Source organism: Manis javanica, chromosome 1 (assembly GCF_040802235.1).
Source record: "Manis javanica isolate MJ-LG chromosome 1, MJ_LKY, whole genome shotgun sequence".
Lineage (NCBI taxonomy): Eukaryota > Metazoa > Chordata > Mammalia > Pholidota > Manidae > Manis > Manis javanica.
In genome coordinates, this window is record NC_133156.1 from 156,379,392 (window position 1) to 156,404,282 (window position 24,891).

A 24,891-nucleotide genomic window follows, 5' to 3' on the forward strand; every position below is an offset into this window, starting at 1 on the left:
CTCAGTGTGAGGCCCAGAATGACCCCTACAAAGATGGCTGCAGCACTGAGGCTCCCCGAGGCCCTTAGCACAGATTGAGAGCCCTCAGTCACTCCCAGTTCTGCAGAATGACACTCTCCCTTGACTTCAGAATCTCCACCACTCTAGTTATCACCTCTTCCTGCATTTCTCAATGGCTTCCCTTACTCAGCGCGCCCAAACCAAATTCATGCTCATCCCCTCTGAACAAGGGCCCCTCTCTCCCAGCCCCCTCTGCAAATGGTCCCACCATCCACCCACCGCACGAGCCAGAGAAGCTTGGAATCAGCCTAGTTATGTACACAGTTACTTATTCAACTGGTATGTGTTGTGCTAGGCAGTATTTTAGCTGCTGGAGATTCAGTGGTGAAAAATATTATCAAAATCCTTGCTTTCAAGGAGCTATCAGGGAGAGAGAGAGAGAATAAACAGATACATGAAACAAATAAATATGAACACAACGGTGGGTGCTGGTGAGCGCTATGAGGCTGATGGCAGGCCTGGATCTTTGGCACTGGGTGTTGTCTGGAAAGGCCGGTGGGTCGGTTGGTGGGGGGTGGGAATGGTGGTGATTATGGGAGGGAACCGGAGAAGCCTGTGTAAGCTGGCAGACCACCAGTGCGATGGAAATGGGCTGAGGTGTTAGGTTTGACCTTTGAATGTTTAGTTGTCTTTAATAATGGTACATTCTATCTCTCTTGTAAGTAGGCATATGAAAAAATGCAGCTCAGGACTCTTCAATGTGTGCAGAGAATCATGTGCTTAAAAATTCCTTATCTTAGCAGGTAATCTTAAGCCATTGTGTGTATCTAAACACATATGTTTCCTTTAGATATTATTTCATCTTGGAGTTTAAATATAGAAAGTGCTCTTGGAGAAGGACATTTTCCAACTTTGGCTACAAGGTGGCTTTGAAGGAAACCCAGGGACAGAGAGATGGGTGGCTCTCCTCACCACAGCTACTTTCAAGCAGGATTTGAGACTGCCATGTGGATGCCCTCTGTGCCATGGAGGCTGGGAGGCAGTCCCCTGAGCTGTCCTCACAACCTGATGCAGCTTTCCAGTAAAGGCAGTCACCAGATCAGGGGTAAAATGGTGATCCCCAAGTAAGCATGGTGCCAGAGGCAGTTGGGAGACCTCGGCAGCCCCTGTGTGTGGAGATTAGTGAGAGGGAGGTGGGTCCTGTGAGGGGGATGCTTTGTAAACTTCCCTAAGTGCTAATGGATTTGAATCCTAACTATTCCCTACAGGCTTACCTCCTTTGGGTGGGTTTCCCTGACCATCCTGGCCCGCAGCACCAGCTTCCTTCTTGACAATCCCAGGCCCTCCCTGTCCAGCCATGCCTTTATTTGGGGCTCTGTTTATATCACTCCCAGAGATGCCCTATGGTACACGTCTCCCCAAAATTGTGCTGGGCTATATGGGAATAGAACAGCCCCTCTCAAGCTTCTCTCAGGATGCCTGGATCTGGTTACTAAGCAGAATCCTATTCACTGGGCCTGGGGTGGGCCCTGAGGGTCTACACTGCCACCAAGCTCCCAGGGGAGCCCCAGCGGCTGGTCGGAGCCCCTGCAGCTTTGAGTAGTGAGAGGAAGGCAATGAGTGTGGCCTGCAGACAGACCTAGGCTCACATTCTGCTCTGCCCTTAGCTAACTATGCAGAGGTGTGCTCTTTAAGCCTCTGTTTTCTTAACTTAAAATGGCACAAGTACATGGTAAGTTTGTGGATGATGGCTGCTATCCACAGGGTTTTGTACTCTTTATAAGCAGGGCAGCCAAGGGCAGCCATGAGAGGACACAGAGGAGAGGCTCAGGAAAACAAAGTTTATTATTCTCACAGGCCCAGAGACAGGAGGCAGGGCATGCCATGTGGGGAGGCAGACGACAGGGGAGAGCAGAAGGGCTGGCCACGCCTTTATTGGGGTTTCCCAGGAAGGAAGGCAGGATTGGGCGCACATCACAGGACTGGCTAGCAGGAATAACTGGCAGGCTTGGGCCATAGGGCTGGTCTCTAGTTGCCTGGTACCTGGCCCACGGCCGTGGAAGGCAGAGGAATACTGCCAGCTGGGCTGCATGGGACAGAGAGAGGAGGTCAGGTCCTGGACTGGTTAGTTTGCGTATCAAGGGCTGTGCCTGTGAGACAGGGAGCGTGGGTATAGTCAGAGTAGGGTGAGGGCCTCTAGAAAAAGACCCCTATGGAAACTCCATATTAAACAATTAAGCAAAGTCAGAGTCACATTAATTCTCTAAAGTAAAATATCAAACTAGGAATATAAGCATTCTTCAGTGAGATTAGTTAAGACTAAAAAGCCAGGAGTAACTTGGGCTGTTTGAGTATCCCCCAGATATTAAAATAAGTCAGCACAGCCCATGTCTTCACTGTGTCAATTAAATGAGGCTATTGTAAAAGTTACTTCCGCTGGCTAAAAGGCCCGGCTTATCTTCTTTAACTTTGCCCAGAAATTGCTTTTCCTCCCTCAGCCCTAATCAAGTAATATATAACCTGGGCACTTAATATAGCAGGCAGGCCCAGGCACAAACAACATAGTAGAAACAGGAAAGATTCCATCTTAAAGATAAGATTGCATTGTAAAACCCAAAAAGAAAAGTAGGTTTCTTAACATAACAGACAATAACCCAGCCCACCTTGGGAGCAGGACAGGCAGTCTTGATTGATGTGCTCCCAAACCAAAAAGCCGTTATTCTGGGAAAGAATTAGAGCAATAAATTTCTTGTGTTAACTCTGCAAAATAATCCAAAAGACTGATAAGAAACTTAGTGTCTCTTCAAAGATAAACATTTGGGGACCATTTAGCAGGTCTGCATCCCTAGCCCTTTGTCTCTCAACTGCCTATAAATGTGCTAGACAACGCACCACCATGGACTCTCTTGTCCCCTCCTGGCATGAGCCAGAAGCTCTGTCCTCTCACTGTATCTCTCCAAAAGCCTCTCCCTGACTCTCCTACCTTGGGTGTTTGCTAAGTTTATTTTTTGGCTCCACAAACAAGAACCCCAGCATCACCTGGCTGGCCCTTTGCCCTCTCTAGCAACCTGCTAGCCCTGGGAGGGGCAGTTTCTCTCCAGCCAGACAGGTTTTTTAAGATAACAAAACATGACAATACACAGAAAGTAAAGCATACAAGGTACACACATGAATGGTGCTCTGGGTTTCTGAGTGTTTATGAGACCCTCGCAGTTTCATTGCCTCCCTTTACCATATTCAGCCCGATGCCCATCCGTCACCATGTGACCCTGCACCCAGGGCTCATGGGTTGACTGATGTGAAGGCCATGCGCACTCCGGCCGCCAGCACCTGGCTCTCCGATGGCTGCAGTTCTTGTGGTTGTTTGGGTCATTCTTGCTCAAAGCATTCCCAAACCCATGGTTAACATAAAAAAACAACTCCAACATCCACACCACTGTTAATTTCCAGAGCAAAATGCTGAGACACTGAGTGTGCCGCCTCTGAGGATGGAGCCTCTGCCTGTCACAAGCTGTTCTCATTCCGAGGAGCACAAGCTGAACATCAGCCTCTTCACTCCTTGCTTGTATCCTAACTCTGAGTTGATCTATCAAGGCCCTCCACGGAGAGGAACAAATTATAATGATCTTTGTACAAGGCAGTTTGAACTTGCCTTCCTGTTGCTTATAAACTAACTTGCCGCCCCCACTGCTGAGAAATCTCTGCATGTCAGATATTTTTCTCCTAATTGATAAGAAAGTGCTCAAAAATAGAACTGTCATCTGACAAATCCTGGAACTAATTGCCTTACACATAGCAGCCTGCTCAATGTGACCGGCATTCTCCCTTCACCCAGTGGTTCCCAAGGAAACAAGGTTAATACACTCATGACTAACATTTGCCTTGTGATTCCCGGTTCTCTGCAGTAGCCCCACTGCATGGGTGAAGAGTGCTGAGGATGTCTTTTCTTGCTTTTTTCCCTGTCTGCTTGAAGTGAAAATGTCTCAACCAAAGATTAAACAAATGCTCAGCCAAACATCAAATTTCATCAGCGTCTATACTTGCCCCGTACTTCGAACTGCCTGTCTGCATGTTCTACTGATACCAAAACACAGGAGATGTTCAAAATTCCAAACCGCAAAATTTTAACAACAGTTAACCTTTTAGTCATGAATGGGTAATTTTTCTTTGGTGTATTTTGGTAATTTCTTAATTTTCTTCTATGGACATGTGTCACTTTATTTTTGAAAAAACATTATGAGATATTCCACCCTAGGAAAATTACAGAGTTTATTAAAAATGAGCATTCATACATTATCCAAATCTGTTTTACAATCATAATCAGGAAGAACAATAGTAATGACAACAAAATCTGTCAGTTTATCTTTATTTCCTTCAAATCTGTCCTTCCTGGTTTCCAATTTCTGACAATGGCAATACTAATTCAGGCCATCAGCATGGAACTGTGATTGAAGGTTTACCTAGTCTTTTACCTGCAAGTCCAATTGGTGGCATCTTCAAGTTTCTGGATTTTTTTCATTCCCATTTACATTTCATTTCGGCAACTTCAATTGCCATTCTCTTCCTCATTCTAGTCCATTCTAGGCCAGCAGTCTTAACACTTTGAAGCTATCATTCCACCATTTCTTTGCTTCATTGTAAGTTGAGAAATCAGGTGTTAGTCTCACTGTAATTCCTTTGTGTATAATCTATTTTTTATCTCTCTCTGTCTGGATGATTTTAAGATGTTTGATGTTCAGATGTAGATGTCTTCTTAAGTACCCTACTTAACACTAGTTAGGCTTCCTGAAGATGAGGAAGCTAGCTTTCCCATCATTTCTAGAAATTGGCAGCCATTTTTTCATGAAGTTTTGCTTCTCTTTCATTTTTTCTTTCTTCTTACTGTCACCTTGTTAGACATTTGAGAGGAGTTCTCACTTTATTCTCTGGTCTCCTAACCTTTCCTACTTTCCTTTCTGTCATCTCTCAGTGGTGCATTCTGGGTGATTTCTTCAGGTTTTTCTTCCAGTTTACAAAATGTTTCTTTTGCTGCAACTTTCCTGCCACTTAATCTGCCCAAGGAGTTTTGGTTACCACTTTTTTCATTTACATGTTCCTGGGACAGACTTTTAAACCTCCTGGACTCTCTGACAAGAGTGTCTTTGTTGTGCCAGTGAGGCAACTCAGGGTGGGCTCCTAGGTAGCTTCAGGATGGGGCTGGTCACCAGAAAGACCCATGTGATAAAGGGTTGGGACAGTCGTCCGACATCCAGGGAGGAAACTGGCTGAAGACTGAGTTCAATCATACAGCCAATGATTCAAGCATGCCTGCCTAATGAAGTCCTGATAGAAACTGGACACCATCGCTTCCTGTGGTGGACACACTGACGTGCCGAGAGGGTGATGAGCTCTGACTACATGGGAGAGAGCTTGAAAGCTTGGCATCCCTCAGAACTCACTGCTGTGTGTCCTTTTATTTGACTGGTCCTCCTCACTTACATCCTTTATAATAGACTGTAATCATAAGTATGGCACTTTTCTGAGTTCTGTGAGCATTCTAGCAAATTATTGAACCTGAGGGGGGTCATGGAAATCCCTGAATCTATAGCAGGTCAGTTAGTTGTGCCAGTGGCCGATGCACCCCCAGAGTGCAGCTGGCATCTGAAACCAGATCAGTCTTGTTTGGGACCATGCCCTTTAACATGTGGGGTCTGTGCTAACTGCAGGAGTTTAGTGCCAAAGCCGCATTACAGTGTATCGAGTTGGGGTAGAAACAGAATGCAGCCTCAGTCTTCTCCCTTATGATATATGAAACTTTGGGCAAGTCACAAAAGCCTCTCTGTGCCTCAGTTTCCTTATGTTAAAAAATGCTAATATTAGCAGTACCTCCCACATGAAATGTGTGTGTGACCAATAAGTGAGACAGCCCAGAATCTGGCACAGGATCCCTGCAACAAATGTGAGTGCTCCAAGCTCCTGCTCAAACAGCCCCTTTCCAGAGAGCCTACACTGTTGTCCTGACTCCTTCTGTCTTTCCTTACATGGTGTGCTTTCTGTCCTTACTTTTACTCTGAATTTTCCTTTTAGTGCTTACCACCACTTCTATTAGTCAGTCTGTCAGTCATAGTGCTTTGTAACAAATCAGCCCTCACACTCAGTCACTTCCAGGAGCAAGCCTTCATTCTCACGCTCAAAGATACGCAGGCTCCTGGATCGGTTGGCCTAGGCTGGGCCCAGCTGAGTGGCTGCTTAGTCTTTAGGTCTGCTGGGCTTGTGCCCAGGCTGCAGGTTGGGTTCAAGTCAGCTTCACAAATATCTCATTATTCTGGGACCAGAAACTACTCGGCATGTTCTTGTGGCAACACCGAAGTAGAAGAAGCAGACCAAACCACACAAGCATATTTTTGGTCCCTGCTTACATCATGCCCACAAATGTGCCACTGGCCAAAGTGAGTCATATAGCCAAGCCGAAAGTCAAGGGAAATGTGGTCCAATTCCTGCTGGAGGAACTGCACCGTCTATGGCAATGTGTGATGCACAAGTCTAAGGCAAGCAGGGTGCAAAGTATTGGGGAGCAGTGCTGCTGTTCACACCACTTAATGCATCACATTTTCATTTGATTTTATCAAAAGTACTTTTCATGCCACTATAATATACATTTCCATGAAGGTCTGGATGTTAGTTGTTCTGTAACAGTTCTCTCCTTGGTACCAAAATAGCCACCCTTCAGCAGGGACCCGTTGACTGACGCATGAGTGCCTGAACAAGTGAGTCAAGTAAGAATCATAACCCCTACCTGTTCTATGGGGCAGCTGCTAATAAACTGTGAAATGGCCAAATAGAAGGGACATCTGAGTGGGTGGGGCTTCCTTGACACCAAAGGGAAGGGTCACAGCAACAGCTGTTGGCCCATTGCCTCCTTACACCAGGAACGGGGGATAATGCAGGCACAGGTTCCAAACCAGCCCTGCATTTATCCATATGGAAACTTTATACTCATCTGCAAAGCAAGGTTCTAAAGAGGGAGGCACACCAAAGGCACCAAAAGCCATCAGTATCTTAGTTCCTCTGGTTTTTCCACATTTATTACAAGGAAAAGCTCTAGTACTAAGTTGACCCTACTTAAGTAGTGTTCATAAGCTGGATGGCAACAGAATTAACCAGCTTCAATTCAGTAAGTAGAATTTTACACCAGGAATTGGAAATATTAAGTATCTATATCTATATATTTTACTTTCCTTAAGTAATGACACCATGAATGGAAAGAGATTTGTATCTAAAAATACAAATCTCTGCAATTTAACAAATGCAGGGACATTGAAAAGTCTAATAATAAACTTGAGACAGACAAAATACCACATAATTAGCATATCTGAACTAAAGGCAGAGAAAAACATGTAATTAAATCTGAATACCTCAGGAAGAAATAAAAATGATCCAATAATAGCTAAATCAACCAGGATGACAAAGGTTATGAAAAATAGCCTCTGACTGATTTCCCCAATAAGAAGATTTGGGACCAGAAAAAAAGACTGAAAGAGAAGAGAGGAAATACACTACTGATACAGAAGTGTGAGGTTGATGTCATTTCAAAGAACGGATGGTCACTTTCCCAGAAGCTCCCTCAAAGGCCTAATTCTGTTATGATTGGTAAGAACAAATAAACAGAAATGTGTAACATTCAGGGTACATGCATTCATTAAGTGCTCACTGTGCACAAAGCCCCCAGTGAAGGGCTCCCAGAAAGGGGATGTGGCAAACGTGTAAGGGACTTGGTCCCTACACTGGCTCACTTAACACCCTCAGGGGAAGACCCTTATCATGAAGCAAAGTCCCAACTAGAGCAGAAGTCTCCAAGTCACCCTTGTGCCACGAGGTGTAGGCTGTCTATGCTTTTGCTGAGACGGGAGTTTACTACAAGCTCTGATCAAAGTGCAGTGAAAGGTGTTCCTGGGGAGAAACATCACCCAGCCTCTCATTTCAGTCTGTAGTTTCTCTTCAAGCCCTTCCTTCAGATTCAAACAGTGTCAGAGCAGAAAGGAACTGACCCTCTTGAGCTAAGTTACCTTAATTGTAATGTTATTTCAATAGGCACGAATACAGATGGTGGTGTAAATTACTTACGCTTGTGGCCCTTACGGCAGAACGTTCTGCTTGTGGCAGAACGTCCCACATAAGTGCAAATTCAATACCGATCACATGATAACATTTTTTAAAGCCAAATGAACAGCAGTACTTTCTGCACATACCAGGGCTCAGCATACAGCAGTCCCATAACATGTGTCTGTGGAATGAATGCTGGAGAGTATTTTATTACTACCGTGATGCTTCTGATCTGACTTTGTGAAGATGTGGGGAAAAGCTTCAGCTAAAGCCTTTGTTGGAGCTGCTCTGATCACTCTGTCAGCAGAATCTTTACTAGGGAAGGCAGGGCAGGAGCTCAGCTTGGGGAGCAGTCTCCTCCTTCCTAGAAGCACCCCAAAGGCAGGGGCTTCTGCCAGTTGTGTTCACTCTGTTCCCCATGCACTGAGCATGTGTCTAGGTCCCTGCAGGCTGCTGGGCAGCTTATATACAACTGAAATCTATTTCTCACAGTTCCGGAGGCTGGAAGACTGAAGTCAGGGTGCCAGCTTGTGTGGTTCTGTCTGTGGTTCTGGTGTGGCAGCAACTGAACCCCACACTGTGCTGGTGCTGGTGAGGGTCCTCTGCTGGCTTGCAGACTTCTCCTGAATCCTCACGTGGTGGAGAGTCAGGAAGAGAGTGCTCTGGGGTCTCTTTATAAGGGCACTGATCTCATTCCTGAGGGCTCCCCCCTCATGACCTGATCACCTCCTGAAGGCCCCACCTCCACTACCACTACCCTGAGGGTGAGGTTTCAACACAGGAATTTTGGGGTGACACAAAAAGCTCGTTTATGTGGAATATTTTCGTGTGCCTCTGCCCAGTTCCAGCCTTCCTCGCTGCTCCTGTGGTGGTAAGTTTCTATGGATTCTGACCCCACTTCCCCAGGGGCAGACCACCAGGTACCAGAAAAGTGAGCAGCTACCTCAGGCGAGGAGAAGCCCCAGAGGACACAAGGCCCTAGCCACAGTGTGGGGTTCAAGTGCTGTCAAACCAGGATCACAGACAGGGAAGAGGGGCAGCCTGCCCACTGAAGTGAGCACCTTGAATACTGGGGTGAGCATTTCAGTAATCCTCTGGTTTAGGAATTCTGCTTCCAACTAATTCCTTTGCTCTTTCTGTCTTTTTTAAAGAGAAAATGGGAAAGCTAAACTCTCCCACCAGCAGCTCACCTGACTGATGTAAAAAGGGCAGCAGGGAGAAAGGAGAATGTCGGCGGCAGCTTCAGCAAAGCCCTGTGGGGCTCATGGGTGCCTGTGGAGGTGACCTGGCCTAGGGCACCCAGAGCTACTTCTGAACAACTCTTTCTACAGCAGCAAGCCCGTCCTGTGCCTCCAATGCCAGGCAAGTATTCTCAGAGACAATATGCCTTCTAGGGTTGGAGGGATGATGAAAAGGGGGTGGCTAGAAGGTTTCTATGGCTGGGCAGAGACCTGTGCCCCCTCAGCAGGGGCCTCTACAGCAACACCTCATGCACACAATTCACTAGGCTATACCACGAGGCTTCCCATTGCACCAGAGTAAAAATCCATAGCCAAGAAGCTCTTTGCTTCTTGCTGTCCTCAGCATCCCTCACCTCTCTGCAGCCACAGGGCCCTATGGCTTCTGGAACAGCCGAGAGTGTTTCTACCCCTGGCCTTTGCACTGTGTTTCCCTGCCTGGAATGTTCTCCAAATTATGCTACAGTTCACTCCCTGACCTCATTCGCAGCTCTGCTTGGATGCCATGTGCCTTAGCCCCTGGATGAAATAGCATTCCCAGGCTCTCGCCTTCTACACTACTTATTTTTCTTCCCGGCACACACCACTATATAATGAGGTTACTACTTATTCTGTCTCCCTACAGGCACTATGAAGGGAGGGGCTTGTTCTTTTGTTCCCACCATCCCTCCCTAGTGCTAGAATAGTGCCTGACTGGAAGTCTGTGAATAATAAATGTTTACTGGGGACTAAATGAACACAGTTTTCCTGAGGAGGACACAACAAACCTACTCAAAGGCATTTAACAAATGCACCTTCAGGAATGCACACAGTCATCCCCAGTATCACTGTTACAAAATGTTGAATAATAATCGTAGCAAAAGCTGCCTGGCGCTGTGAAAGGCGTTTGCGTTGAGTTTGTTTCTCACAAACACCTTGCTAGGAGGTGAACCGTCTCTGGGAGAGAAGGGGACGCTGCAGCCCAGTGATGCTCAATGACCTGCCACTAGGAAGCAGGGCTCAGGGCTGCCCAGGTTGCAGCTGCAAGAGCCAGGAGCCAGGCGGCTGGCTGCCTGCAAGGAAGCTCTCCAGGAACCGGTAAATCTCAGATTGGCAGGAAGATTCTTAGCATTTTGGCTTTTCTCCAGTGTCTGTGCAGAAAAAAAGAAAAGTGTAATTACTTGCTTCCTTTTCCCTCTGCTTCAAGAGAACTGCCAGAGGAAGGGTGGCTGGCTTTCCAGGGAATCAACCACCAGGCTGGCGTCCCAGAGATACCCAGTCCCTCAGCACAATAGAATCAATGGGAAATCTAAACACAGATGCTCAGGCTGCACCCTCCGCATTCTGTTTGCACTGGCCTTGGGGTAGGTCCAGGCACCTGTGTTTTTTAAAAAACACAACAGTTGTTTCCGATGCGTGAGGTGAGAGCCCATGGAGCCCCGGAAGATGTGGGAGGGCATGGAGGCCGGGCTCTGGAGAGCGGAGTGGGGCACCCCACTTTCTAACTACAGGCAGGATCAGAATGAATTTTCCTCTTGCCTCAGGCTCTATGTGGCTCAGCACTGTTAAGATTCCATCTTAAACATTTTGATATTTTGCTCATCTTGGATTCTTTTACATTAATCTTGGTTTTTAAAAAAATTTGCACTAAAATAATATTTGTGTTGGTGTTTTGGGCACCACCCTAAATTTTGTGCCAGAAGCAAGTGCTTCTGTGCCTGGAGGCCTGGAGTGGGTGTTGGCAGAGGGGAGGGGAGAGGGCAGGGGCCAGGGCAGAGGGGCAGAGGGAAGAAGACTGCCCGTCTCAGAGCCTGGGCTGCAGGGATGCAGTGATGGGAGCTGGCGCAGCCTCTCATTCGGTCACTAGAGCCTCCCTTGGGGAAGACCCCAGGCCTTGGCTCTAAACACCGTCCTTGAGCAGATGGGACCTCCGACCCAAACCGTTCCCTGAAGCCCGAGCCCAACTTCCTACCCCACAGCCAACTCGGGTACCTAAACACAGCTCTATCTTGCTTGAAGCTGGCCTCTTGGTGCCAAATCCTTCCCAGGCCGTGAGCAAAACAACATCAGCAAACCTCAGGGTTCCCAGACTTGCTGTCTCAGTACCCCATCCACACATCAGGGGTACAGTCCTCTACTCTCTCCCCTGGCCCCTCCACATACCCAGTTCATTCCTATCGTCAGCTCTGCCTCTCCAGCACGCCCAGAAGCACCCTCTGTCTGAGTCCACTGCCATTCCCATCATGTCCTACCTGGACCCCAGGCGGCTGCTCTCTGCTCCTCTCCCCACAGCCTTCTTCCGGTTCCTCAGGCCACGCTGGCCTCTGCCCCAGGGCTTTTGTACTGCCAGTAACCTCTGTCTAGAACTTGAAACTTCCTATATTGGCCTCATCAGTTAGGTCTTCACTGAAAAGTCATCCCTTTGGGGAGGATGTTCCTGACCATCCCCTGGTCACTCATCTCTCTGCTTTCCTTATAACACTTAGCGCTCCCCAAATCATTTTAAGTGCTACTATTTTATTCATGTATCATTTTTCTTCAGCATTAGTGTGTAAGCTTCACAAAAACAGGGGCCTCATCTGTGCAGTTCATGCTTCAGCCCATGACCTACAATAGGGCCTGGTTTATAACAGGTGTATGGTAAGTATCTTGAATAAATGAGTTATTGAATAAATGCATGGCTAAGTGAATAGCTGAATGCTAACAATAGACCTTTCCCTTGGAAATTCCTAGCACCTATAGGTTAACAGTCTGAATCCTACTGTTTAAATTAAAGATCCACAGACATACAGCTAAGAAAATTCCAAGAACCATAACTGTGGAGTTGCTATTTGTGAGGGTGTGCTTAAAACTCCTTCTAGAATTCCAGACCCAGTCGACTGCAATGTCTGTGGAGGAGAAGGGGTCTTCCCACACACATAACACCAAGAATTCTTAAACACCAGTAGGGTATTTGAGAACTCAACTCAATTCTGATGCTATCTTCCCAGACACAGCACCAGATTCCCAGGTTAAGGAATCCATCCTACAAGACGGCCATCCTCCCCCAACTCCAGATGCCTGTCACAAGCCCCAGGCAGCTACTGTGCTCCTGACCTACTGTCTACAAATCGGAGGTTCCCGCGACCTCCCCCTCAGGTTTGATTATTTTGCTAGAGCGGCTCACTGATTAAACATTTACCAGTTTAATAAAGGATACCACGAAGGATACAAGTTAACAGCCATATGAAGAGAGACACAGGGCAAGGTCCCAAATAAAGGAACTTCTATCTCCTGGAGCTGGGGGCCTGGCTCAGTGGCACGTGGAGGCAGTCTGGTTCCCCCAGCAGAGAAGCTCTCCCACAGACAAGCAGGACCCAGGAGAGCAGAGGGCAATAAGCTCTTCTCAGGGTTTTGTGAGGGCTTCATTGCATAGTCATGGTTGACTAAACTATTGGCCATTGGCTGATTCAACTTCCCTCTGCCCTTGGGTGGGGTCCAAAAGTCTCTCATTAACATGACAGACACCCATTTCACCTGTAAGACTGCAACATTTCCAGGAAAAGTGCAGACCACATACAACTGGGAAATATATATTTGCTCATCTGAATGAACACATATGTATGTCTTATGACTCACTATTTCATGCTGTTTTTCACAAAAACCCTCTGAGCACCATCAATGGATTTGAAAGGCAGATCCCTGGGAAGTGATCTATGTTAAGCAGAGTAATGGCCCTGCACTGATGCCGTGACTTAATCTGGGGAACCTGTGACTGTGCTGGAGTACATAGCTAAGGGGACTAAGGTTGCAGAGGACTGAGGTTTAACCAGCTGACCTTGAGATCGGGAGGTTATCCTGGATTATCTGGTGGGTTCAGTGTGATAACAAGGACGTTCACATGGGAGGAGTCAGCATCAGAGTGACTCGGCATGAAAAGGAGTCCACTGGCCATTGCTGGCTTTGAAGAGGGATGAAGGGGCCAGGAGCCAAAGAATGCAGAAGCTGGAAAGGCAAGGAAACAGATTTTGCCCGAGAGCTGGAGGACGAGCACAGCCCTGCTTACATGACCTCAGCCAGGGACACCGTGTTGGACTTCGGGCCTCCGCAATGGTGAGTTAATACATTGTGGTGTTGTAAGCCACCAAATTTGTGGTAATTTGTCACAGCAACCATGAGAAACCAAGCTAGGGTCTTTGCAGAGCATGTCTAGTGGGACTTTTAGCCCTCTCACAGTCTGGAGAGAATCAGCCGACTTGGTGGACTGCGGGCCCAGAGGCCCAGGCCTGGGTGGGTGTGCCCGAAAGGGCCAGGGAAGGGGGAGGCCATTTACTGAGAGCCTCCCACAGCAAAGCCCTTGATCGGGCTTTCAAGCATTTCCTCTCACTGAGCACCAGCCATTGTTCATTCATTCATTCATTCATTTGTTCATTTGCAAACACTTGTGGAGTATCAATTATGTGCCAGGCACTTTGTTGTGCAGTGGTGAAAGTGATGCCAAAGATCAGGTTAAGGAACTGACTACATCTCAATGCAAAATTTGGCAATAATAATAATAGCAACAACAGGTACCGCTTATTAGGGACTTACTATGTGCCAGGTCCACACTGGAGAGGGGAAGAGGTCACAGGGAGGGGAAGCCATGGAGCAGGATGGGACTTAGGTGCACTCTTGCCCCAAAGCGTGTGTTCCTTCTGCTATGTCACACTGATTCTCAGGGTAGAAACTGTTACATTAGTGTATCACATTTTCTTTAAAACTCATGATAGCCCAATGTAAAAGGTATTGTTAGGTCCATTTTACAGAAGAGAAAACTGAGGCTCAGGAAAATTAGGGAACTTGTCCCAAATCACACAAGTATTAAATGTCAGAGCCCAGGATATGGGTCTCCTAACCCCACATTTGGTCCCCACGGCATGCTGCCTTGTGCGCATCCCTCTGCTCTAACTTGACAATTTTTTAAATGGATTATTTTAATCCCTCCCACTTCCATTATCCATCATCTCCTAACAGAGGCTGTGAAGCACATTGCCTTTACTTTCTCTGTCTCACCTTGACTTCTCACTTGCTGCCTATGTTTTGGAGCCAACACCAGCTAGGGATGGGGAGACTGTCTGACTGGGAAATCGAGACCACTGAGGCCTCAGAGAGGACCTAGTTGCTGTCTGCAGCTAGCCAGGGGTGGAGGGGCCACAGCGGTGCTTTCTGGGGGGCATCTGGTGTGCAGGCCTGAGAGGTTTCTATGCAGACACGGCTGCCATCCCTCTGTCCTGCTCCCCTGTGGAGAAGCACAAGCACCAGCTGCCACCAGACCCCTTGGAGTCCTGGTGAGGACTTTCCCGAGCACCCTCCTGCCCCCACTCTGCCAGAACCGGCTGCCCTGAGGTGTCCCTGGTCTGGGGAGGCAGCCACACAGAGGCAAGCTCACATTTGGCCACCCAGAAGTGGCTTTGTAGAGCAGATTATCCTAAAACTAGTTTCAGCTCTCGCAGTTATGGTGCCATGAGTGCCGAGACTCTGACTGAGGACTGCCCTGGAGGAGTGGGGCCGACGGGCCAGCCGGGGCCTCCCCAGCACGCACCTCTCCTCTTCTCCTACCGACAGAACTTGGATCTGCTCCAGCCGTGTCTGGGCATCTGGGTAAGTGGGCTGGGCCCTGGGACACATGACCCAGTCCTGGCTAAGGCCATGAAGGGGAGCCAGCTGAGTGCTTGTGGGAAAGATTTGCACTCCTGTTTGAATGCCAAGGTGGGAAGTGGGTGGGGGGAGGCAAAGCCATTCTGTGCCCTTGAGGCTACACAAGCCTGGAAAACTAAACCCTCCCTGAGGAACACGGGGATAGGACATCCTGGGGACACAAATAGCTACCAGTGTAGCCCTGGGGTGTGAACCTTTGGTTTCAGGGCTTAAACAATGCCTTTGGGCTGAAGTGACCATTGGCTCAGTTTCCTCTTCCTTGAAGCCAAGCACATAAGTAACAGGTCAGCTGTACAAGCCCAGTTAGAGCTCTAGTTGGTGATGCCACAGGCCTTCAGGCCTGAAAGTGTCTCCACCCTGTCTAGCCTGACACCTTGGCTGAACATGTGAGGAACACGAGGTCAGGGAGGAGGAGGGTCTTGCAGGGGTCATGCAGCTGCAGCAGAAGAGCAGGGAGAGAGAGCCACACTCACAGCTGAGAAGCGCAGGATCACCAGATCCCATCTGCAGCCACTGCATTAGTTTGCCCTTCACCTGAGCCCAGCACACCTCAGAGGACAGGAAGGCTTCGGGGACACATCATCTGAAATGACCCCTTTTCCCTGCTCCTGTGGTGCCCTTACACCATCCTAGGCCTTCCAGTCTTAGAGGGACGCATTCTACTGAGTTAATTCTCTCTGGGGTTGTGGGGACTTACTGAGTTTCCACTTATATTTTGGAAGATACAAGTGCAGAGCTCAGGATAAAAGGAATATCATTCCTAAAGTAGAATTTTAGGACTTTTTTAGAATCCTCCTAATTCCCCTAAAACCACACCACTTCAGGCCCTACTTATTCTGCCCTTAACCTGTCAAGGGCAGCTTCTCAAGCCAATGCACTTTATTCCTGGACTTAGAGAAGACAGGACCATCTCATGCTTTCTGCGCATGGACTTGGCATCTGTTGCAACACTTTGAGGAGACCAAGAGATTCAGCAGCCCAGGTTCTCTTCCAACTTTGGTTACTCAAAGTGGAAACAATCTTCAAAGTGCCAGGTGCTGGACCAGCATTCTCACAAACCACTCCATTTATTCCCACTATAGTACCTTGGAATATAAAGGGTTAATCTTCTTGTGCAACTGAGTGAACAAAACTTAGGCAGGAGAAGCCCCTTGCCCACCCTGCCCTCCTGGCCAAAGCCACAGGCACCAGCTAAAATGGTGCAGCATGAGAAGGACCTGGTTTATCTGGGGCCAGAGCTCACCTGCTCTCCCCCCACCACAGCTTCCTGGCCCTTGAACTCCCACAGTGCCTGAGTTCTCTTGACTGGGTCCGGGCAACAACTGTTTATGATGTGAGGGAGGAGGAACAGTGATAGACCCAATAATGTTTAGGGTCTTATATTTTTATGAGGCACAAAATAATTCCATATATGATTAGAAGAATTAAAAATCTCGGGCAGGACAAGAATTTGTACATGAGAGGAAAAGAACATGCCTACTTTTTAATTTATAATACAATGCTTCTACCTCAGTGTCCATCAGTAGATGAATGGATAAAAAAGATGTGGTACATATACACAATGGAATACTATTCAGCCATAAGAAAGAAACAAATCCTACTATTTGCAACAATATGTATGGAGCTAGAGGGTATTATGCTCAGTGAAATAAGTCAGGCAGAGAAAGGCAAATACCAAATGATTTCCCTCATTTGTGGAGTATAACAATGAAGCAAAACTGAAGGAACAAAACAGCAGCAGACTCACAGACTCCAAGAAGGGACTAGTGGTTACCAAAGGGGAGGGGTGTGGGAGGGCAGATGGGGAGGGAGGGAGAAGGGGATTTTAGGGAATCATGATTGGTGCACATGGTGTGTGTGAGGTCACGAGGAAGGCAGTGTAGCTCAGCGAAGACAAATGGGGACTCTGTGGCATCTTACTACACTGATGGACAGTGACTGCAATGGGGTATGGGGGGGAACTCGATAATAAGGATGAATGTAATAACCACATTGTTTTTCTTGTGAAACCTTCATAAGAGTGTATATCAATGATACCTTAATAGAAAAAGTTCAGATGGCAAAAAATACAATGCTTCTTGGATGGTGTCTTCACTTCTTAGGGCTGCCCTCACAAGTTCCCACAAACCGGGTGTCTCAAAATGACCAAAATGCAGTCCCTCTCAGCTCTGGAGGCTAGAAGCCTGAAATCAAGGAGTCAGCAGGGCTGGGTCCTTCTGGAGGCTGAGGGAGAATCTTTTCCCTGCCTCTTCCAGCTTTTGGCACTTGTTGGTGACTCTCTCACATTTCTTGACTTATAGGTGCATTGCTCTAATCTTTGCCTCCACCATCCCATGGCATTCTCCCTTCACGTCATGTGTCTTTGTGTCCAAATTTCTCTCCTCTTATAAGAGCAGCAGTCATTGGATTGGCCCCACCCTAATCCAGTGTGACCTCATCTTAACTTGATTTTATTCATAAAGACCTTGTTTCTAAAGAAGATCACATTCACAGGTGGAGGGGATAGGACGCTGACATAGCTTTTTCAAGCACATTTCAACCCACAACATGGTATTGTGGTTAAGTATATATTTAGAGTCTTAAATTTGTTAGATAAATATTGGCATATTAGAATGAAATGATATGATGGGACACATGGGATTTGCTTCAAAATAACTGGAGATGGGACAATTCAGTGGGGATTTAGATGGAACAAGACTGGTCATGAGTTGATCATTGTTCAAGCTGGGTGATGCACACATGGGGTTTGCTATCTGTGTTCTGGTTACCTACTGCTGTGTAACACATCACCCCCAGACTTAGAGGCATAAAACAAGAGTCATTTTATCATTATCTTTCAGGTGCTAGGGGTTGACTGAGCTCAGCTAAGATGGTTCTCATTTTCTGTCTCTCATGGGATTGCAATTGTCAGAGGTGGCTGGGCTGGAAGCTTAAGGTCCACTCATGCACATGCCTGCTACCTGGGCTGGGAAGATGCCAACAGCTGGGGCTCCCTGGACTCTCTGTCTCTCTCTCGCTCTCTCTTTCTGTGTGTGTCTATTTGTCTAAGATTATCTAGTATGACAATGAAGAGTAGCAAAATATGTGCCCCCAAATATGCCACTTCAGCATAAAGATAATTTTGAACTAAAGGCAATTGAGAAAAAGCAGATACCAGAAAAGCCCTCTGCCCTCCTCCTATTGGCCTAAATCAGGATATAAACTTTTAAAGGTGTTTCTCCTCCCCTCCCTATCAGGAAGGTCAGAGGTGAATCACCAGAGACAACTCTAGACCCTGATTAGTTCAAAGATGGCACCAGAGGAACCAACTGCCAAAATGAGCTCTTACCACCTAGTACTTTCCCCATATATTTGCTTTCCAACAATTTGCTGCCCCTAGAAGCTCAAAGTCCTCTTCCTTTGTCTTGCCCCTTCCCTACAAATTTATTGTCTGTTACTAAGATGCTATGTAAGTCCAAGTTCTAACCACCCCTTTGAGCTCCTCATCATTGAGTTCTCCTGTATGTATGTGTGCTGCATATTAATAAACTTCTGTTTTTCTCTTATTAATCTTCTGTCATTCTGATTTACAGGATCTCCCAATAAGCCTATGATGGGTAGAGGGAAAACATATTTTTCTCTCGCCAACATCAGCTCCTAGGATCTTTTATGTTAGCCCAGGGCTCCCAAGTTGGAAGTCCCAGCAGAGCACCAGGCAGACTGTATTGCCTTTTTTGGCAAGCTCGGGGCGCGCAGCATTATCTCCATCACATTCCTCGGGTGAGGCAGTCCCAGAGGCCCACCCAGGTGCACAGGGAGAGGGACACAGACTCTGCCTCTTGATGACAGGCACATTGGGTGACTTGCAGATATGTTTTTAAACAACCACAATACTATTCTTTTTACTTTGGTGTATGTTTAAAATGTTTCCATAATACACATACACACACTCACACACACAGATTTACAAAATGCTATTTGGGAAGTCCGTCTACTCCCTTAATTTTAAACTAATGTAAAAGTTTTGCAGGCAGTTTGGAGGCAAAAAAAAGAAATAGGCTAGGAGGGAGTATCTTTCCACCATCATATATCATCCAGAAAATAAGCATTAATATCAAGAATCTGGGTAAACCAGACACTATTTTATTGTACCTTATAGCTTATAAGTTTAGTTCTTTCTGCATATCCTCTTTCAGGTCTGGGGTCTGTAAATGTTTGCCAAGATATGTATATTGATATAAATTGCCATAGAAGAAAGAATAAAGAGTTGCTTCTTTTCCGCCACATAGAGAAAGACAGCCTGGGAATGCAGAAAGTGGGGTGCGCAGGGAAGGAGTAGGGAGCCTTTGCCATCCAGGGAGCCTCTCAGTGCTTCTCTGGGGATCGGCAGGGGACATGTGTGGCTGGTGGCTGTCAGTGCAGCCCTCCAGATATTTCTGTGGGTCTCCAGCCACTCCACACGGTTGCCTTCTCTGTTCCCTTAAGGTTGCATGTAGCAAATGACTTTGTTGGCCAGTGAACTGGGAGGCATACCCTTCTGGGCTAATTTTAAGGGTGGTGTGGGTCACTATAGGCCTCCGCCCCTCTTGTCTGTGGCAGGGAGCCTCCCTCCATCTGGATTCCTCACTCACCCCTGCGTGAAGGTGATACAAAGAGCCCTGGTTCAGCCCATGGCCAGTATGGGGCATATTATTAAGTAATATTATTAAGTAATTAATATGTATTGAGTATGAACACATATTAAGTAACCCTCACGGACTCTATGGGCTGTCCCCACAGCATACCCTCACCCTCCTGGGTGACCTATGGACCTAGGCTTTGGGTCAAATCTCTACCATCAACTTGGGGCTTGGGTAAGTTAGTTGTCCTCACAGAGGAAGACATTCATATCAATGTTTCCAACAAGCTACAGAAAATACTTAAGAGGTTTAAATGAAGGACATACTGGGGAGCAGCTGTCACAGTGCCAGGCACATAGTAGGTGCTCAGGAAAAAACCACTCTCTGATCTGCTGGCTCCCTTCAAGGCCTTGGTTTCTCATCATTAGATGAGGCCATGAGGTTGGCGTGGATGGTCTGGAAGGGCCCTGCCTGCTCTCCCTCCATAAGCCTGGGGGCTTCCACATGGTCACACTGGAGAGTCACACTGGAGGGTCTGTGTTTGTCTTGATAAGGATGAATTATTTGGAGGAAGACACCACGTGGCCCAACTGTGACTTCTTCCTTCTTGGAAGACAGGCCATTTCTCTGCCCTGAGAACCGTTTGCTGTGTTCATAAAACACTTGGCAGTCCCTTGCAGAGAGATAAGTGCTCAGAGTTTCTGGACGTCCCGGGAGGCTTCATGGACATGCACCTGGAAGGTGGCTAGCTGGCCTCGAGGAGAGCCACCTATGTATTTTTTGCATTCTGATTAGCCATTCCAGGCATTGGCTGTTTATTTTTCACTTGCTTATGTGGTTAGATCTGCTTGGCCGACCACATTTCCAAGCTTCAGTCTCAGGAAAACCGTTTTGTCATTTAATAAGCCTAAGGGTAGAGCGTGGCTGCTGTAAACCGCAGGAAGCCACGGCAAGGTTGACCCTACCCCATCCCTTCCACTGCCTCCTAGCATTTTCTTCTCATCAAGTGCTCCTCCCTGGCAACACAAATATTTGCAGACTTCTGCCCCAGAGCAGGTTTTCCTTCCCCACCCAATTCCTTCAAACAACACATAACTATGGAGCACCTACTCTGTGCTGGGGAATTTCCCAGGGGCCTGCCCAAAAGAGGTTTTAGTGGGAAATGGACCTGTAAGGGAATAATCAGCTAACTAATGGGGAATGATAAGGTTGGTAAGTGCTGGGAAGGCAATATCTATGGTGCATGTACCACAGGCGCCCGGGGACAGTGGGGTTGGTTGGGGAGGCCTCTCCACACGTGCATGGCCCCCAAGTGTGCTTACCCTCTCCAGCTTCTTCCCTGGGGATCTTGCACACTCCCACCTTGTTGCAAGGATCCCCAAAGTTTTATTTCTAACCTACAATTGTAGCTTCTGGCTTGTATTTCCAAATGACTGTTACCCTAACATACTATCATTCCTTGTAATAGGAAAATCAAACATATCAAATATGTCAAGCATTTGATATGTGCATGTTTACATGTATTCATACAATCCTCCTTATGTGTCCTCTTATTATTTCTATTTTATTTTGAGGACACTGAAGTGCAGAGGTGGTATGTATTTGTTCAAGGTCAGTGACAGAATCTGGATTTAAATCCTGAGCTCTGATACCTCGCCTGGGCCTGTCACCACCCTCTGTCCCAGGGCCGCCTGGATGACTTTTGGCACCGCATATTAAAATGTCTCAAACCAAGCTCTTTCTCCTCCTCTCCACCTAGCCGCATATTCACCCACCCTACCAGAGATCTGTCCTTTTTATCTTTTCTATAAATGGCATCTTCAGTTTCTCGGGCACACACACGTGTTGCCTTGAGTCATCTTTGACTCCACACTCTGCCGCTTCAGTCCTACCTGATCACTTGCTCAGTTCTATGGCTACTTTCCCTGCAAATTCTTTTAGGTCATTCTAAGAGTTCCTAAATGATCCACTTTCAGCCTCACGCCTCTCCAGTGGATCCCACAAAGGACATTCACCCTCCTAAATCCTGGGTCTGTTGGGGTCCTTCCTTGATCAAATACCTATGGCTTCCTAATGACAGTCATGAATCCTGAGACCAGCGTTCCGCCAGAGACCTCTTTTCTGGGTTGTACATATGTCCCTTGGAATTCCCCAGGGGCGCCTGAAACTCAGTATGCTTCAAACCAAACCACACCTTCTGCTGCAAAGACTCCCCTACCCCTACCCACTCTCCCCTGCAGCCTTTAACAGAAGAATTCAAGTGTTAGCTGGGCACAGGACGGCACTGCCCATTTTCCAAGTGGCAAGGTCTGGCCCTATGACTAAGGTCTAGCCAAAGGGATGTAGGAACCTTGTGGCTCATGACCTTACAGGGAAGAGACATGCTGTCCGTCCATTTGTCTGGGGCTGGGTGCACTTGGACCTTGTAGATGACAGAACAAGGTAGAAGAAGCCTGTGTCCCAACACTATGCAGCTGCCATATCAGTTGTAAGCTACTCACTCATCAACATCTATATGGAAAACAAACAAGCTTCTCTTTTATTTAAACCATTTTTTGTGTGTGTGGTAGGAGAGGAAAATATATTTTCCCTGTACCCTTCTAAGCTCTTGACTGGGGCTCCTAAAACAAAATAGAGATTAACAAGAGAAGAGCATACACATTTATTTAATATAAATTTTATGTGACATAGGAGCCTTCATAAGGAAATGAAGACCCAAAGAAGTGGTTAAATCTGAGTGTCTTTATGTTAGATTTGATGAGGAGTGGAAGGTTGTGGAAATATATGACAGGACGACGAGCATCAGCTAAGCATAGCGATGACGGGGTTCTTAGCAGGGCTGGCCGGGTTCCCCTGTGTGCTTTTATCTTCTGAGGTATGGACGCTCCTTTTCTCTGGGTATAGGGAGGGTGCCTCTCACATAAAGTTCTATGACCTGATTCAGGCAAAGATCAGAAAGTCCTTCCTGCACATTCCTCAAATTCCTTCCACTTGGAGTATTCACTATGTCGACATGCTGTATTTTGGGGTGATATGTCATGAATCTCATCAGTGTGTATTTGTGTGCTTTGTTTTGGCTTTTGTTTAAATGACCAAATCTGGATCCTAATGATACACTGTCCCTTTCTCTTCCCCCTCATTCCTCCCTCTGGCTCACGACACCTTGTACTCCAAGCTGCTTCCATCAGAAACATGGGTGCCACCAGCTGATTCCTCCTCCCTTACTTTCTACCTCTAATATCACTTCTGAATATTTCTCGGACCTGTCCCTGCTTTCTATCTTTACTGCCTCAGCCTTGGCACACCCGTCCTTTCCCAGGCAGATTGCTGCTGTGCCCCTGGCTCATCAGGCCCCCTCGTCTGCCTTCCCCAGGCTGCCAGGCTATTCCAGCCAGGACCCTGAGCCATGACACACCTCTGCTCAATTCTCAATGACCAAACCCAGAAAGCAGGGCAATTCGCCTGTTCTCTTCAACAAATACTGCTGGGAGCAAGTGCACAGAGGAGCAACTCTTACTGATCCAACAGGACTTAAAGCCTCACCAACCCAATGTACTGGGTGGAGCTTGTGCAGATCCAGCACACCAGTTAAAGGATGTGTCTGGGCCAATCAGGGAAATTTGAAAACTGGTTGAAAACTATATGATATTTGGAGTTACTGTTAATTTTTAAATTGTCATAATGATACTGTGGTGTGGTTAAGAGTGCTTTCTTAGGGATAGTGCTGAACTACTGACTAAATTTTCTTAGGGATAGTGCTGAACTACTGACTAAATATGCCTGGATCTATTTAAAATAATCCAAGGGGTGGAGGAGTGGCCAGAGGAAAAGTGTAAATGAGAAAAGATTGGCTATATATTGATAATGAACCTGAATAATGAGTATGAAGAGGTTTGTTGCACTATTCTATTTTTGTATATGTTTTAACATTTCTGAATTGAAATCCTTTTTGATTAGAAGAAAACAGACAAGTGCACAGTGAACCCCGACAACCCCTACTGCCTTCACGGTCAAGTCCTGAGGGCCTTACAAGCAAAGCACAGCAGGCTGCTTTGCCTCCTCCCACCCCAGCCCATCACCCCTACATTGTTTCCACCAGCCTGAGCTAGCACAGTTCCACCTGGAACCCAAGCCCCTAGGCTTTGGTTCAGTCCCCAGTTCCATTTGTTAAGAGCTGTTGGCCAGTTCTGCACTGGGAAACATGGGTGGTACACATGCAAGACCTTCTCTTGACCAGTAGATAACTGCTGGTGTCCACAGTTCCATCTCCTCAGTTATTGTTAGTTCTGTTAATGTGTATATGAGGTAAAGGGTATTGCTAATGGGAATCTTGGAGGGCAAAGCTGCAAAATTGGTGGGCATGAGTTGAGCACTTAGAGCTGTTAGAGCACTCCCCTCCTAAATCTAAGACTTCGGTGTTAGGATAAGTTGGTCATGGAATGGGTTAGATTGATACAAGGTCACCTGTCAAACTCAAGAAAATTTCCAGGCAATGAGGTACACCTAAAACACCACACAATCCCCACCCTAGGGGCACACCCATTCTAGGTATTAATTTGGCTCTGAGAGACCCAAGGTGTAGCTAACTCAAGCTCCAAAGAACTGAGTGTGCCACCTTTTGGCATACCTGCTTATTTTATGTCTAAGTACCATGGTCCTGGAGGCTGTAGGTATCTACAAACATGGCAAAAATGCTGCTAAAGACAACCTAGAATTACAATGGACGTTATGGAGGAATATTCCAATTAGACAAGCTCATTCATTTAAGAAGTGTCCTTGAAAGCAAGTGTTTCCATATCAATCAAACAGAATAGGATGCCTATTTTAATTGTTATGCAGAAGCCTCCAAAAGCCTTCAAGATTCCAAAACAGCCTCATTGAAGATTTGTTGCAAAAGGCTAATGTAAAATTAAAGACACAAGTACCTAAAACAAAAAACTGTAAGACCAACGTGACTCCTACTGCTCCCTTCTATCCTTCTTTACCTGACTTTTCATGTTCTACTAATCCTTTATCTGAATTGCCTTTCTACTCTGAAGAGATGATTAAACAGTTACCTTTTAAAATAAGACCACCCAAGGCTGCAGGCAATCCTCTTCAGGCATCTTTCACTCCTTGGTCAAAGATCAAACTAAGGGCCATAGTTAAAGGATTTCTTAAACCCAGAGAGGATTCTCAAAAGTTTTCTGAAGAATTTAGAATCCTTTTTGGGGCCAATGACCTTGGACTGTCAGATCTTTATCAGCTTGTGCACATACTGGTAGGACCTGGTGAAGCCCCAAATCAGATGCAGAAAGCCGAATGGTGAAACCTTAAGG

At 46.8% G+C, this 24,891-nt stretch overlaps 1 protein-coding gene across 4 annotated transcripts in view; it reads right to left on the reverse strand.

Annotated features, from left to right (window-relative positions):
- GPR45 (G protein-coupled receptor 45) overlaps positions 1 to 24,891 on the reverse strand; it is a 78,365-nt gene that overhangs the window by 27,801 nt on the left and 25,673 nt on the right. The window contains exons 3-4 of one of the 4 annotated variants that reach the window (XR_012132372.1): positions 2,664 to 2,721; positions 1,841 to 2,086 (exon numbers count right to left, since the gene is read on the reverse strand). The exons of the other annotated variants lie outside the window; for them this stretch is intronic. The gene's annotated coding sequence lies outside the window, so the exon portion shown is untranslated. Of the gene's footprint in view, positions 1 to 1,840; positions 2,087 to 2,663; positions 2,722 to 24,891 lie in introns of those variants that run through there. 4 annotated transcript variants of the gene reach the window in all.